Source organism: Xiphias gladius, chromosome 1, assembly GCF_016859285.1.
Source record: "Xiphias gladius isolate SHS-SW01 ecotype Sanya breed wild chromosome 1, ASM1685928v1, whole genome shotgun sequence".
Lineage (NCBI taxonomy): Eukaryota > Metazoa > Chordata > Actinopteri > Istiophoriformes > Xiphiidae > Xiphias > Xiphias gladius.
This window is the reverse complement of record NC_053400.1, coordinates 28,827,418-28,841,367: the sequence shown is the minus strand read 5'-3', so window position 1 is coordinate 28,841,367 and position 13,950 is coordinate 28,827,418.

The following is a 13,950-nucleotide window of genomic DNA, read 5'->3' as shown; positions in this document are numbered from 1 at the left end:
TGGCAAGACCCTCCTTGTCAAGGCAGATAGGATGACTGCGCAGAGTCGTGTGGACAAATGGTGAGGGCGTTGAGCTGCAAACAGAATGAACATGACCAAGAGAGACAGAGGGAGATACTGAGAGAGAGACATCGATGGATGGAGGCATCGCTCTGGCTTATGAAGCTCCCACACACTTAACATCTCCATGTTGTCATTTTTTTGTTTTTGCTAGGATGATTCTGTGATGAATCATCACCCTGTGACCTACATCTAACCACCCAGGCTTAGAGAAAATTAAATAGATATCATTGGTTGGCTGCTCCCATCCACAAATTACAGTCATTTAATAGCATACCGTTCTATTAGGGAGGCTCCTGCTTAACTGTTGAGTTAAGGACATGTGATTGTTGTGGCTGGATGAATGGTTTGTCTCTATGTGAATGTGTGTATGCAAATGTATGTTTTTGGCTGATCGCAGTTCTCCTCACTGAGTTTGAAGGCTACAGTAGAAATAAAACATGAATGGGAATTCACCCCTAAACGCCAAAGTATAGTCAGCTGGCAGCTACTTCTAATTTTAAAGGCGATCAATGACTTTCTCTTTTCCTGTCTCATCCTGTACAGAATCATTAAAGCGAATATCATGTGATTACATTAATCATTTTAATCTGATATCTTGTTTGCCTTCTCTTAAACTAAAATCAACTGACCTTTCCAGTTTTGAATCTAATTCACATGAAACCCAAGAACAAGATGTATAAAGTTTATTTTAAATTTATTCAAAGGCAGATCAAGAAGAGAACAAAAATCGCAACTTCCAGATTAACTCGACTCAAAAATATCATAGTACTTGACCCACTGGTTCTCTGTTCATAATATTTTACAGATAATCAGATAAACTTTCAGTTAACTGCTAAAGAAGGCACAGTAAGCCTCAGCCTCAGGATCTGAGCAGCGCATTCTCATTTCAGGACCAACGAATTATCATAATGAGCCGTCCATGGATGTCAATGTGTATGTGTGACAAACATGCTGTTGCAAGCCTCCCTGAGGCGCTGTGTACATACATATACTGCATGTCTTCGTGTGAGTCCACTTCACTGTTGACTGAGTAATTCATTGCAATGTGCACTCCTAGAAAGTCATTTCCTCACTCAACATGGGGGAGGAGGCTGGACTCTGAAAATCCAAGACCTAACAACAAACTGCACATGAATATATATGAAGGCGGAAAATGGCATTTCAGAACAAGGTTGGAGAACATGTTGGAGAAGCCAAGTTATTTTTAGACTTGCTACATTGGAAGGTGGGGTGAAAAGCTGGTAGTCATAGTGGGGAAGGAAATAAAATGACAAATGGATGTGGATGTCCTGGTGGCCTAGTGATTTAAGCACGTACCATATAGCTGCAAGGACCAAGGTTCCATTCACACTGGGGACATTTGTTGCATGTCATACCCAACTGCCTCTCACCATGAGCCCTGTAAACATCTCCACAGAATACTCTTTAATAAAGACAAAAGGCCACAAAAAAGAAAAATATTTTAAGAAGTGGACCAGCACCTTACTGGGGTTACTCGTGGGGGGTATGTTTCAAGTCATCCGTCTGTTGGTGTTAAAATAAAGGCACAAAAGTAATTATAAATTACAACAACAACAACAACAATAATAATGACAACAAAACATTGACAACAATAATGTATGTAATGTAATGTCAAAATGTATGCAATATGACAAAATAATCATAATTATAAATTATGAAAACTATGTATCATTTCCTGTTGCTGTCTGCATCTATTGCATAAAAAGAAGCTACATAAAACACTGCATTTAGGGGTAGCTGTAGCTCCTGCAAAAGTCCTCGTCTCTTGTCTAAAAGCACACCACCTCCATCAGTGAAGTAAGACTTTTGAGGAGGGATTTTGTGTAATCACTGCAGAAAGCAGTCACGACTGACAGATTTTAAGAGAGTTTTAAAAAAAAGTGGATAACACAGGCCACCTTCCAGTGCCACCTTCTTGAAGCTCCTTTTTCATCACTTTCAGACTGTCCAAACAGTGTGTCTGAAACACAAGCGTGGACCTTAATACAGCTACTGTAGTTTGGAAGGAGCCTGTAGTTCAAAGCGAGAGCACAGTTGGGGAGTCCAGGAATTAAATAAAATTTAATTTGAGGAAAGTGTGACAATGTTTCAACAGAGCTTCGAAACACTGGTTTATCACTTAATCCAAATATAAACACTCACTCAGTCTTTCTTTCTCGCACACAAAGACTTACACAAACCATTGTTATGTTTTTTTCCCCCCCTAAGATTACTCTCACTCACACACTCAATTCCTACTCCTATGTGCTGCATGCAGTCAGAGCTGGCAGCCTCAAGCCCCCCCAGCTAACAAAGCAACAGGGGGAGCAAACAAACGACACATGTGCACTGCAAGCTAGGATCCTCCCTGCCTGCACACACTGGCTGGCTTCACACACAGTCACGTGGCACAAGAGCTTCCTATCAGATAACGACAAAGCACAGGCGCCACCAGGGACTTTGGGTCCAATGAAAAGATATCACATTGGGACCCACCACCACAGGCCAAGCCAACCCTGAAAATATAACACTGTGCAGACATGCATGCAACATTCCGCATAAAGTGAAGTTCACTATTTGATGGGAGACTGACACCCTCTATAAGTTTGCTAAAGGTGATCTTTTACAGTTTAAATGTAATTTTAATGGTAAAATTCTTGAATGGAAAATTCTCTTAACATTAATGAATAACTTAATGTAAATATAACTTAAACATACATTACCTTCTTCAATAAAAATCTATTTTCCAAGACAAAGAATCACTATTAATCATTTAAAGCCAAGACAAACAGGGTACAGGGGCTGTTGTAGGTTTGAGGAACCTTAACAGCAAGTTAATGGGATGTAAACACAGTCTGACACATTGGGGAACCACAAGCTAACCTACAAAGTGGCAAGCACTTTGCTAGTGATTCCCCTGCAAACATACCCACGTGATCTGCAATAAAGATGCCAAAATGGTGGTTGTTCCAGTTGTGGATCATGACCAAAATAGAAACAACTGGTCCAATATGTCCACTAAATTTAAAATAACTACAATACAGTACGTGTTGAAATTACCCTGATAAAGAAGCAAGGGGGAAAATAACAACTAAAAACACAAAAGACAAGAAAGCATGCATTAATGATCGTTAAATTTAAAAAATAATACCTTAGAAAGTGAAAACCATGACTGAAAACATAAAATAAATAGACAGAAAATGAATCCACAAATCCACAACAGTTGTGATATTCAATTAATCATTTAAGTAATTCTTCCAACAAAAAAAGCAAACATTCTTCTTTGATTTCATATGATTTACATATCTGTAACACAGATATGCTTGGCTTTATGATAAAAATACTATCTGACGATGTCACTTTGAGATCTAGAAAACTACTCACATTTTATTTAAAAAAAAATATATAACACAAAAATTATTTATTTGTCCAAAAAAATCATCAATATTTAAGCTTTATTGAAATTAATTAAAAGCTGCAGTCGATTAGTCAACCATCAGAAAAATAACAGGTAACTATTTTGATAATTAATAAATAGTTTATTTTTCAAGCAAAAATCACCCCCAAAATGGCTGTTTTTCCATTTTTCTCCGTTTTATATCTCTGTAAACTGACTATCTGAATAGAGAGAAACTGGGATGGACATTTTTCTCCATTTTCAGATATTTTTTAGACTAAACGATTGATATATTAATCGAGAAAATAATTGGCAGATTAACTGATAATGAAAATAATCATTAGTTGCAGCCCTAAAATCATTTATGGCATGAGGTGCAGCCCTAGTAGAAAGGCAAAACTGATCAAGCAAATGTTCAACTGACCTCTACAAGTGACCATGTTTAAATTCAGCTCAGCATTCCTTAATCTTTCCAGGTCGGTTACAGTGTGCTGTGGGTGGTTTAGGTGGCTGACAAACACTAACAAAGCATTCAGTAGAACCACAGTGGAGCTACAGTAGAATCTTAGGTTTGATAAAGGTTCAGTGATTCAGAAAAGGTCTTTTATTTTCTGCTAGATCAAAAAACTGAGAGCGAGGATAACTCATAATGACCTTTGGAAACGATACTCTTTGAAGCTATCTGCCACCTCCATAATCCTCAAAAGAGCAAAGTCAGAATGCAATTGTGAATAAAAGGAACTGAGCTCGCACCCACACACACACACACACACACACACACACACACACACACACACACACACACACACACACACACACAACACACACACACAAACACAAAAACACACACACATACATGTCCTTTTCCACTCCCTCAGTTATATAACCTTAATGCAAGAGACAGCTTGACTAAGACATCCTGGGCCCATCTTGTGATCGCTGTTTACTTCGGCATGCTGGGGAATTCATTCATTCATTACCATGTTGAGCTGATGACCTGTGTGTCAAGAGAGATGAATCATGTGGAAAGGAAGCAGTGACCTAAGGGAGGACCAGCCTGTGTGTGTGTGTGTCTGTGTGTCTACGTATACTGTGTGTGTTTGTGGAGAGGAGATGATGCTGTCCGTTTCCATTCCTGCATGCTGTTTTATATCAATAAAGTAAATTCACAAACCTCTTTACACAAACACACACAAACCCGGTTTCTTCTTTTGCATTCACATTTTCGCTGCAGAGCGTGTGAGTGTGTGTTTGTGTGCACCGCTTCATGTACTTCAGTGTGTTGACACTGGAGACTCTCAACGGACTGCTACGACAATACAGCATGAGGGTCAAGTGACCAACAGAGACAACCAAAGGCCTCAGAGTAGGGTACTTTTCGGTAGCCTTGTTAATATGTCTACTTCTTACAGAAGGAAGTAAACAATGAAGAGGCCCATAACACAGCTGCGCATGGAAAATTTCTTGAAACATAGTAAAGCTTGTTAATCGACCTGTTTTGTGTCTTTTTTCCTTCTCCTCTGTTTAGTTTCCAATAAGTTTTGTTGTGATTTGAACAACCCAACTGTTTTAATGTTACGATGATCATGAGAGAAACACATTTTAGACCTGTAGGGTACAGAGAACCCTCCACCAAAATATGACATTATATCAATTATGAATAATTATTGATATAATCTACTTAATCAGATTTTAAAAACCACATTTAAAGTGGCAATGATCAATGCTTTTGTAATAGTGTATAAAAGTGTATCAAATGACAATGTTAAAACAATGTGACAATGTGAAAGGGGCTGCTTGTTGTGATGATCCCACAGAGAATTATCACCACAGTTTGCAGCTCGCCTCAGCTTTATGGAGCTTCATATTGAGTTTCAGCTCCTTGTTTAGCTGGACCGTAAATCTAGCGTTTTGGTTCAGTGGCATCAATCAACTAACTTTATGCTACCTCTGCAACACCGTCAGCAGACAGACACCAATAGGGACTAGGCTGGTGAACATTGTGGAGCATTTAGCAGCTTAAGATCCAGATATTTCTGGATTGGTTGGTAGAGACCCAAAAAAAAGCTAAAAAGCTAGAAAAGCTAAAAAGTGAACATTGGACTAACCTTCATAAGGTGGACACAACAATTACTGCAGGTTTAAGGATCACTTTTCAATTTCTGGATTACAGTTATACTAACACAGAATTTTCCCTCAAATTCTTTAATGTGCTCACGTAGCAGCAGCACTATTCACAATGTTTAAAAATAATATTATATATAATCATAATTTAATTGTAATAATCAATTCCTAGTGAAACTGTATGTTTCAATTCTACACTTTTTTCAAATAAAAATTCATAAAACAACATTGACAAAATCCCAGTCAGTGATGTTCCATTAGATAATATTGTTCTAGCTTATAGAGATGCAATGATTAGTTGATTAATCGATTAGTCGATCGCCAGGAAATGAATTGATAACTATTTTGATCAATTAATCATTTTGTGTCAATTAAAAACCAAATTCTCTTGTTGCAGCTCCTCAGACATGTATGTTTGCCAGTTTCCTTGGTTCTTCTATGGTAGTAAACTTAATATCTTTGGGTTTCGGGTTGTTGGTTGGACAAAACAAGACATTTAAAGACGTCACCTTGGGCTTTGAGAAATGATAACAGGGCATTTTCAGGACATTTTATAGACCAAACCACTAATTGATTGATCAACAGAAAATAAATCAACAGTCAGTTGTGGACCTAATAGCTTGCACAGCTAATGGTGGCCAACCGACAGTAGCTCACAGATTAGCTCCCTAGTGATAGTACTATCTTGGCTACCCCTGTGTGTCATGTGAACCTCGCCTTGCAGACTGCAACAGTCCATCAAGAGTCTCACGGGTAGACACAGGTAAACACACACACACACAAACACCCTTTTGTACCCTCCGTGTCTCTCTCACAGACAGACAGACAGACAGACAGACAGACAGACAGACAGACAGACAGACAGACATTCAGGTTTCTGCCTGGCAGATGCAAACAGTGAGACACAGGGCTCCCACAGGCCGCTGCTGCGGTATTCAGCCGGGCGCCACTGACAGCCAGGCACAGACTCGCTGGTGACAAATAGTAGTGGACTTTTTACGCCCCAGCAACTTGCAAAACCCCCTACCCCCACCTCGATTCAACATACAAACACCCTGTGCATCCCAACCTCCCTTTCCATCTCTTTTGCCATCAGTGACATATACACAGAGACTGGAGGCACGGCCCATCAACAGCTCCTAGCTTCTAATGCAGGGAGGGAAAAATATAAAAAAAACTGAAGAAATAGTATATATATATATATATATATATATGTATTTATTTATTTATTTATTTATTTATTCCTGGCTGCATCAAAGGAAGGAGCAAAGTCTAAGGGCGGTACAACAAGGTGAGGTGATATACTATAGAGACTCAATTACATTTTTGCACTTATTTGAGATTATAGCAAGGGTCAAATTAATGCAGCTGCCATGTAAACACATTAACCAAGTTATGTTCAAATTATTAAACTGTCATATTCAATAAAGTTGGAGTAACTATAACTTGATTAGCAGACCTGAATGACTTGTCATAAAACTTAACCTGATTTTCGTTGATTTTGTGGATGCACCTGACGCAAACTGGTGTTTAAAAGCAGCCTAGCTTACACTACATATGAAAGAACTTGGATTTAGGTGCTCATCACTGCAAAAGTACGTACAGCCATTTAATTATTGTACTAGGTTCAATGCTGAGCTTGATGCCATCTTTTAAGTGGAGTCTACTGTGTGTGTGTCAAGCACCAACCCAGGGCCCAGGGGCTCCAAAATGATCCCAAAAAGACGCAAAATGGCAACAAAGACACGCAAACGGCCAACAAAGAGATGCAAAATGACCACAAAGAGATGCAAAATGACCACAAAGAGACACAAAACGACAACTGCGTCAGTCATGGTCATTTTGTGTGTCTTGCAGTTAAGGGTATAGGGACTTATTGTCCATGCCTGGGCCCTGATAAGCAGCAGAATGTTGATGGAAGGATTAACCAACTAAAAAGTACATTTATTAAGTCAAGTTTTCACCAAAATCAATTCAATCGATTGTACATTTTGAGTCAGTGAGCTTCTTGGCCACTGTCTACTGAGAGCCAAAAGTCATAACTAATGTTACTGTCTATGACAGTCAAGAAAAAATATTCAAGACCTTTTTAAATAAAATTTCAGTCTTTTTAATACCTATGGCATAGCATATATAGATAGCATAGATAGCATAAAAGCAGAAATCGGCAGCAAAAAGATGCTACAGCAGCACAACAATAAAACAGCCACCAATTAGCTACCAACTGCACAGACACAAGTAACAACAACCTTAAACATAACCGAAACAGACAGACAGGTTACCTCAAGCAGTTACAGCAGCAGAATCAGTTCCTTACCTTGGTGAAGTGAAGGCCGACATCTCAGCAGAGACTACATCCTTTATGAAGACTTTCCATAGCTCTAAAATGGTGTAAGAAAGGACAGGAAAGCAATCAGCCTGAAACTGTGTTTCAAGCCAATTAACATGTCCTGGAATACCAGGGAGTTAGTCACAAACAGGCTTATTCCTAAAAAAAAAATTCACTATTAGCAGTTACTGTTTTCTAGGAACCATTTAATGTAGCGACACCTGTCAATAAATTACCTTGAAACTGAAGAAAACTTTAAAATGTGATGTTTCTCAGGCAAGCTGTGGAGTTATTAGGAGCGTCTTTTTGCTATGATTTCTACGCGGGTTTATGGGCCTTTATTGACGGAGATGACGATATCCTCTGAAAGTGTTAGTCACACTGAAAATAAAAATATGTGTATCATGTCTGTGTCATCAGATTTGACTGAGTTATGACTAAGATTCTTGACAAAAATTAAAGCAATCGGGAACTAAGGGGTTTTCAAGTTGCCTACCTTAATAGCCACTGCTGCTGCTGCTGCTGCTGCTGCTCCTCCTCCAGGCGACAATCGGGCAGCTGAAACAAACATCCTGCCGTATGGAAAAGGTGCGTTGGATGTAAAAGCCTGTGAAGTTCTTCTAGTGTGCAGTAGTAGTAAAGCCTGTTAATCGACCTGTTTTGTGTCTTTATTCCTTCTCCTCTGTTTAGTTTCCAATAAGTTTTGTTGTGATTTGAACAACCCAACTGTTTTAATGTTACGATGATCATGAGAAAACACATTTTTTTACTAGGGGTAAGAGAACCCTCCACCAAAATATGACATTATATCAATTATGAATAATTATTGATGGGGCAGCTGAAACATCCTGCCATATGGAAAAGGTGCGTTGGATGTAAAAGCCTGTGAAGTTCTTCTAGCGTGCAGTAGTAGCGTGTACATTATGGAGTAAAGCTGGTAACAATGGGGTCCTTAGGGGTTAGTTGAAGGTTAGGTTCAGGTTAAGGCAAGAAGAAACATATACCGGCGAGGAATCTCACTTCCCCCGGAATTTACTCCAAAGTCTCTGAAACAACATCCGTCACCATTTGTGGCTAAAAAAAAAGTGGTTCTAATACACACTAAGAGTCTATTAATGTATGTATGTCAACACCAAGTAAGTGGGAAAAGGTTGTAATATAAAATGTCTTCATATGAGAAGCTGGTGAATACTATATATTAAAAACAACTTAAATATGTCGTTAAATGTGTGTTCACAACTACATGATAGTGTGTTATAAACCAGTTTATAAAGGTTTCTATGCTGCTTATGAATACTAAAAGTGTGGGGGGGGCGGCTTAAAGTACACTGTTAATGATTTATCTCGTTACCCTTTGAAGGTAGTTAAAGCTAGACCAGTTACAACAGTAAAATGCTACTTTCACATTAATGCACCAGTATTATAGTCTATTGCACTCTTAACAAGAATAGATCAAAACCTAGTATGCGTCTGGACCGTCCTTTATCTGGTTGCTTCTCTCCTGCTCCCTCAGCTCACACATACGGTCATTTAATTCAGCCAAATTCTCGATAAAGCTGTTCTCATGTACATGTTTTTCTGTTTCTGTTGTCAGACGACGGAACAAGTATGAAATGGTGAATGAGAGAAACGGAGACGTCTGCCTGCGGAGGGAAAGCCTGACCTCCCGCTCGCGGGTTGGCAACACCGGCGACCCTCCTCTGTGGAAAGTAGCTAAGGTTCCCCCCGTAAGTCGCTAGATTTGTTGCCGGTTACTTTCGTGAAGAAATGTCGCTAAAAGGTCGCGAAAAAGCCGGTAAATCTAGCGACCAAGACGCTGAGTTGCCAACACTGCCTGTAAACGCCCGCCCGTTCGTTCCCCTCCCCTCTTACTTGGTGACGCACTTGAGACCGCGCCCGCGCCGGTTCCGTTTGAAAGGAGGGCGACCAATGGTCGAACTCCAGCACTCCGGCGGCCGACCAATGGTGTAACGAGGGCACTCAGTCACGCGGCACCCGGCCGACCAATGGTGTAAGTCTATCAGTCAGCCATTCGCGTCTTTAGGGCTGTCCCCTCTGCCGCGCTCCGGGCCGATAGTATAATATTCTGTACAACTGTTTATCACTCAACAGACAACAGCCGTTTGTCTTTTTAATACTTTGTTTTCACTCAGACTTCGATTAATGAACTTTTACTTGTAATGGAGGTTGTTTTTTTTTTTAATGTTTTTTTTATAAATTAATGTTTTGGTACTTTTACTTAAAGAGGAACCGAGGGGCACATTGGGTTACTTAAAATCCTTCAGTGACCTTAATCTGGTTACTCACAGTAGCACAGAGTTCATGTAGTAACAGTCAGTGTGTGTGCCGTGGCTTCAGTAGCTATAGATCTATGAATGAGTGGAGGATTGGATAGACATTGCTCAGTGTCCTGTGTGTGCAAATAGACATGCTTACCACCTGAGAGTCACTGCCAGCGAGATAAAGACCAGGATTTCACCGTTTCAATGCAATTACCTCCTCAAAAAAAAACAACAACTCACTCTAAGCGGGGAGAGCGCCGCAGAACACTGACTTTATTGCTGTGCCGATATTGTGGCACAGTCAGACACCCTGAGGGGTCTTTGTATCACTGCTGCTCAGTTAGAAAAGTCTAATTAGACAGCAACCCTCTACAGTTCTACACTGTTATGCATATCTGCTCATTTCTAATAAAAGTAGTCATGTACAGATATTTAATAGCCTCTTATTGCACTTATCTGTACATTTGGGCTGTTGAGATGTTATTTATGGGCTTGTTTTGTGATGTACAATCTATTTTAGGGCAGCACAAATGTACAGTGGATCTATAAATAGACTATGGATCTCCCTCCCCTTACCACAAGTAGCAGTCAGCATGTACCCCCTTCCCCTTCGAGCACCCACTGATTGCAGGTGCACGCAGCTCTCAGAGCTAATAACACAATAGCTTGAGTTACGGGCCCCCTATTTTTTTTTCTGGGCCTGTGGTCCTTCTTCAATTATGATTTTACCTGCATGAGCACATTTTCTGATTGGAAGGTTAGGATATTAAAAAAGTATATCTACATCCCCATCTCGCCCCCCGTAGCCTAATCCGAGCGTGCCGATAAGCATTTCATTATCCACTTTAGGAAATCTTTTAATGCACATTTAATGTCCCCGGTGGCGCCGGTCAGGTGTGGCTCAGAGTTGTTGACCCACAGCACCGTCAAGATGTTATCAATTAGATAGGTGAAGTGCACTTGCAGCATTTAAAACATTTAAAGCTATAATACACATTAACCGCATGCATAGATGTGCACACACCCGCTCAAGAAAGGAATGTGTGCTTGGTAATGCCCTGTCATTATCGCGGTAATAAATTCAAGCAACCTGTTATCTTAAAATACATATAAAGTGTGGTAATATCAATGTTCATCGCCGCCCTGTTAAAACCATGTATCTCCAAAGTGTCATCTTTTCAAAAACTGAGAAAACCAGTTTTTGTTTAAGCTTTTTAACATATCTATGCACGTTTGAGATGATCCAATGGGTTTTAAAGAGCTGTTTTAGCAAACTATCAAGAAGCATTTAAACCTTGAGTTTTGTTTTTTTTTTAAATCCTCACCATTTGGTGATCAATGATTTTCACTTGATTGATTCACTCGATTAAAACCAGTGGAAACTAAGTGCAATAATTGAAGCACCTTACGTTTGTACAGTACTGGTATTTCATGCAAGTATATCCATTTAAATGCTACTTCATACTTTCATTCCAGTACATCTCAGAGACAAATCTTGCACTTGTTATTCCACTACATTTATTCCAAAACTACAGTTACCAGTACTTTTCAGATTAAGGTTTTACATACATAACATACAATCAGGTAATTTAATATGATGCATTGTTATACACATTCTGCATTATGAGACATATTACATTTCAAACTTTGAGGACCTTTTGTTGCCAGTACTGCTGTACTTTCACAGGACTTAGGTACAACTGTCAATGCAGGACTTTTACTTGTAATGGAATATTTTTATAATACAGTATTAAATTTTTACTTCTTCCACTAAAACCATGTTGTCTTTTTGATACATTACCATTTACAGCTTTCTGACCGTGATATTTAACTGAAGAGCATTTACTAGAATGTTAATTAGCATTTGTTGTGCTTGAGTGAAACACAGAAGGGTGGCGGAACATATAAATAAATATGGGGCTTTTTGTCATCTGCATTGTAGTATTAAATCCAAGGCTTTGCTGCACTGACTCCTTCTGATCCCACATCTACAGCTGCAACCCTGCTGCCATCTGTGGGGACACACGCCCAAAGTCAATAACTAACACCCACCCTGTTCAGAGAAATAACCCAACGCCGCCAGAGGAAAGATCCAGCTGGTCAAACCACCTTGGAGAAGGTCTAAACACCTAAGGACTCGGAATCTCCTCTGCCGGAATGGGATGTGACCTGGAAGAGGATGGAGAGCCAGATGTTGAGGCGCTACGCCTCAGGGAGCGAGCGAGGGAACAAGTGAGCCTGAGTGAGCAAGTGAGTGAGGGAGCGGTGTTTGGTGAGTGTGCGGTACTGTATCTGCATGCAGAGGGATAAGAGCCACGTGTGAGCCTCCTGTCAGCACACAGGGGCTTTACCATGATGTGCGTCCCTGTAGTGGCTCCTTTCTTCAGCGGTTGCACAAGTGACATCGCCGAAAAGCTGAAAGGCAGCTCAGTGAGAGGTTTTATTTCACACCGCTCTTCAGTATTAGTCTGACAGGAGCTTGAAAGCTGCTCAAAGTCTCTCACACTCCGCTGAGCCAGTCACTCTCAAATTGGAGGAAATGTAAATGACTTATGTTATCAGCACCGCACTTACACACACACACACACACACACACACACACACACACCCAAAATTGTGAAGTCAGCACTTAATAACACTGTTGATAAGTGTGTAAAAATATCCAAATATAATCAGTCATGTTCAGCAAGTCAATGTACAGTTGGACCAAGTGAGCAGAATAAAACTGACATTTTATGTAGCGTCTTCTGCTGCATTATGAGGCTTATCCCTGACCCGGAGTCGTGATCATCACGTGGATGACGTAGAAGCTGTTAGTCTGTATCAATCATTCTGTATTAATCCATTTCTGCATGTTCTGGATTCTAATAAACAAATATCCATGTTTTTTTTATCAAAATGTACCAAGAGTGTGACCATGCATGCATTTGGCCTCTATATTTGAACAGGGATACAAGGTCAGAAGGTGAAACAACTCCTCTTGGTAGCGAGTGGATTTATTTCACAATTACAGGGTTTGTTTTTTTTTCTTCTCCCTGGATTTTCCAATTAATTTCAATTTCAGTTGACAGCCATTGACAGCCAAGACAAAAGACTTTTTTCCATTTCATTGAGACAGATTGGGCAAGAGAGTTGCTGCCATCTACAGACTCAAGATTACATTTGTTACCCCACCACCCGCCCCCACCTCCTCACACATATATAATGTAAACAGCTGAGGTCTCGAAGGGAAATGGAATGACCTGAGACGTCTCTGTCTGCAGCATGGAGACGTCTGGGACGCAGAGCGCATGTACACCTAAACATGACAGCAGATCAGGGACCTCTTAAAATATTGGACTGACAGTATTACCTGCAGTGCTTTCCTACCCACCATCTCTGCCTATGTAATGTACACACACAGATGTTGACATGTTGCTCAATAGTTTCTAACCTTTTTTCTAACATTGTGACCTCTTAAAACCATGCAATGTCTATTTGTCGTCCCTTGTCAGAGGTTATGTATCTCTACCCATTGTGGACAGTTAAAGAGCCAAAGAGTGCTTTTTCCTTGTATTTCAATTTTTAGGGGCCCGGGGGACATACAATTATCCAGTAATTCACAAAAAAAAAAAAAACATAATTTTGAGCTGCAGACGATATCGATTCTTCTCTCCAATGCCATTAACCACCATGACCCCAGGGACGCATCTTCCGACCTCTTTGGGTGGTCCTTACCCACAGATTGGGAACCACTGTGGTGTTTACCCCTGGGT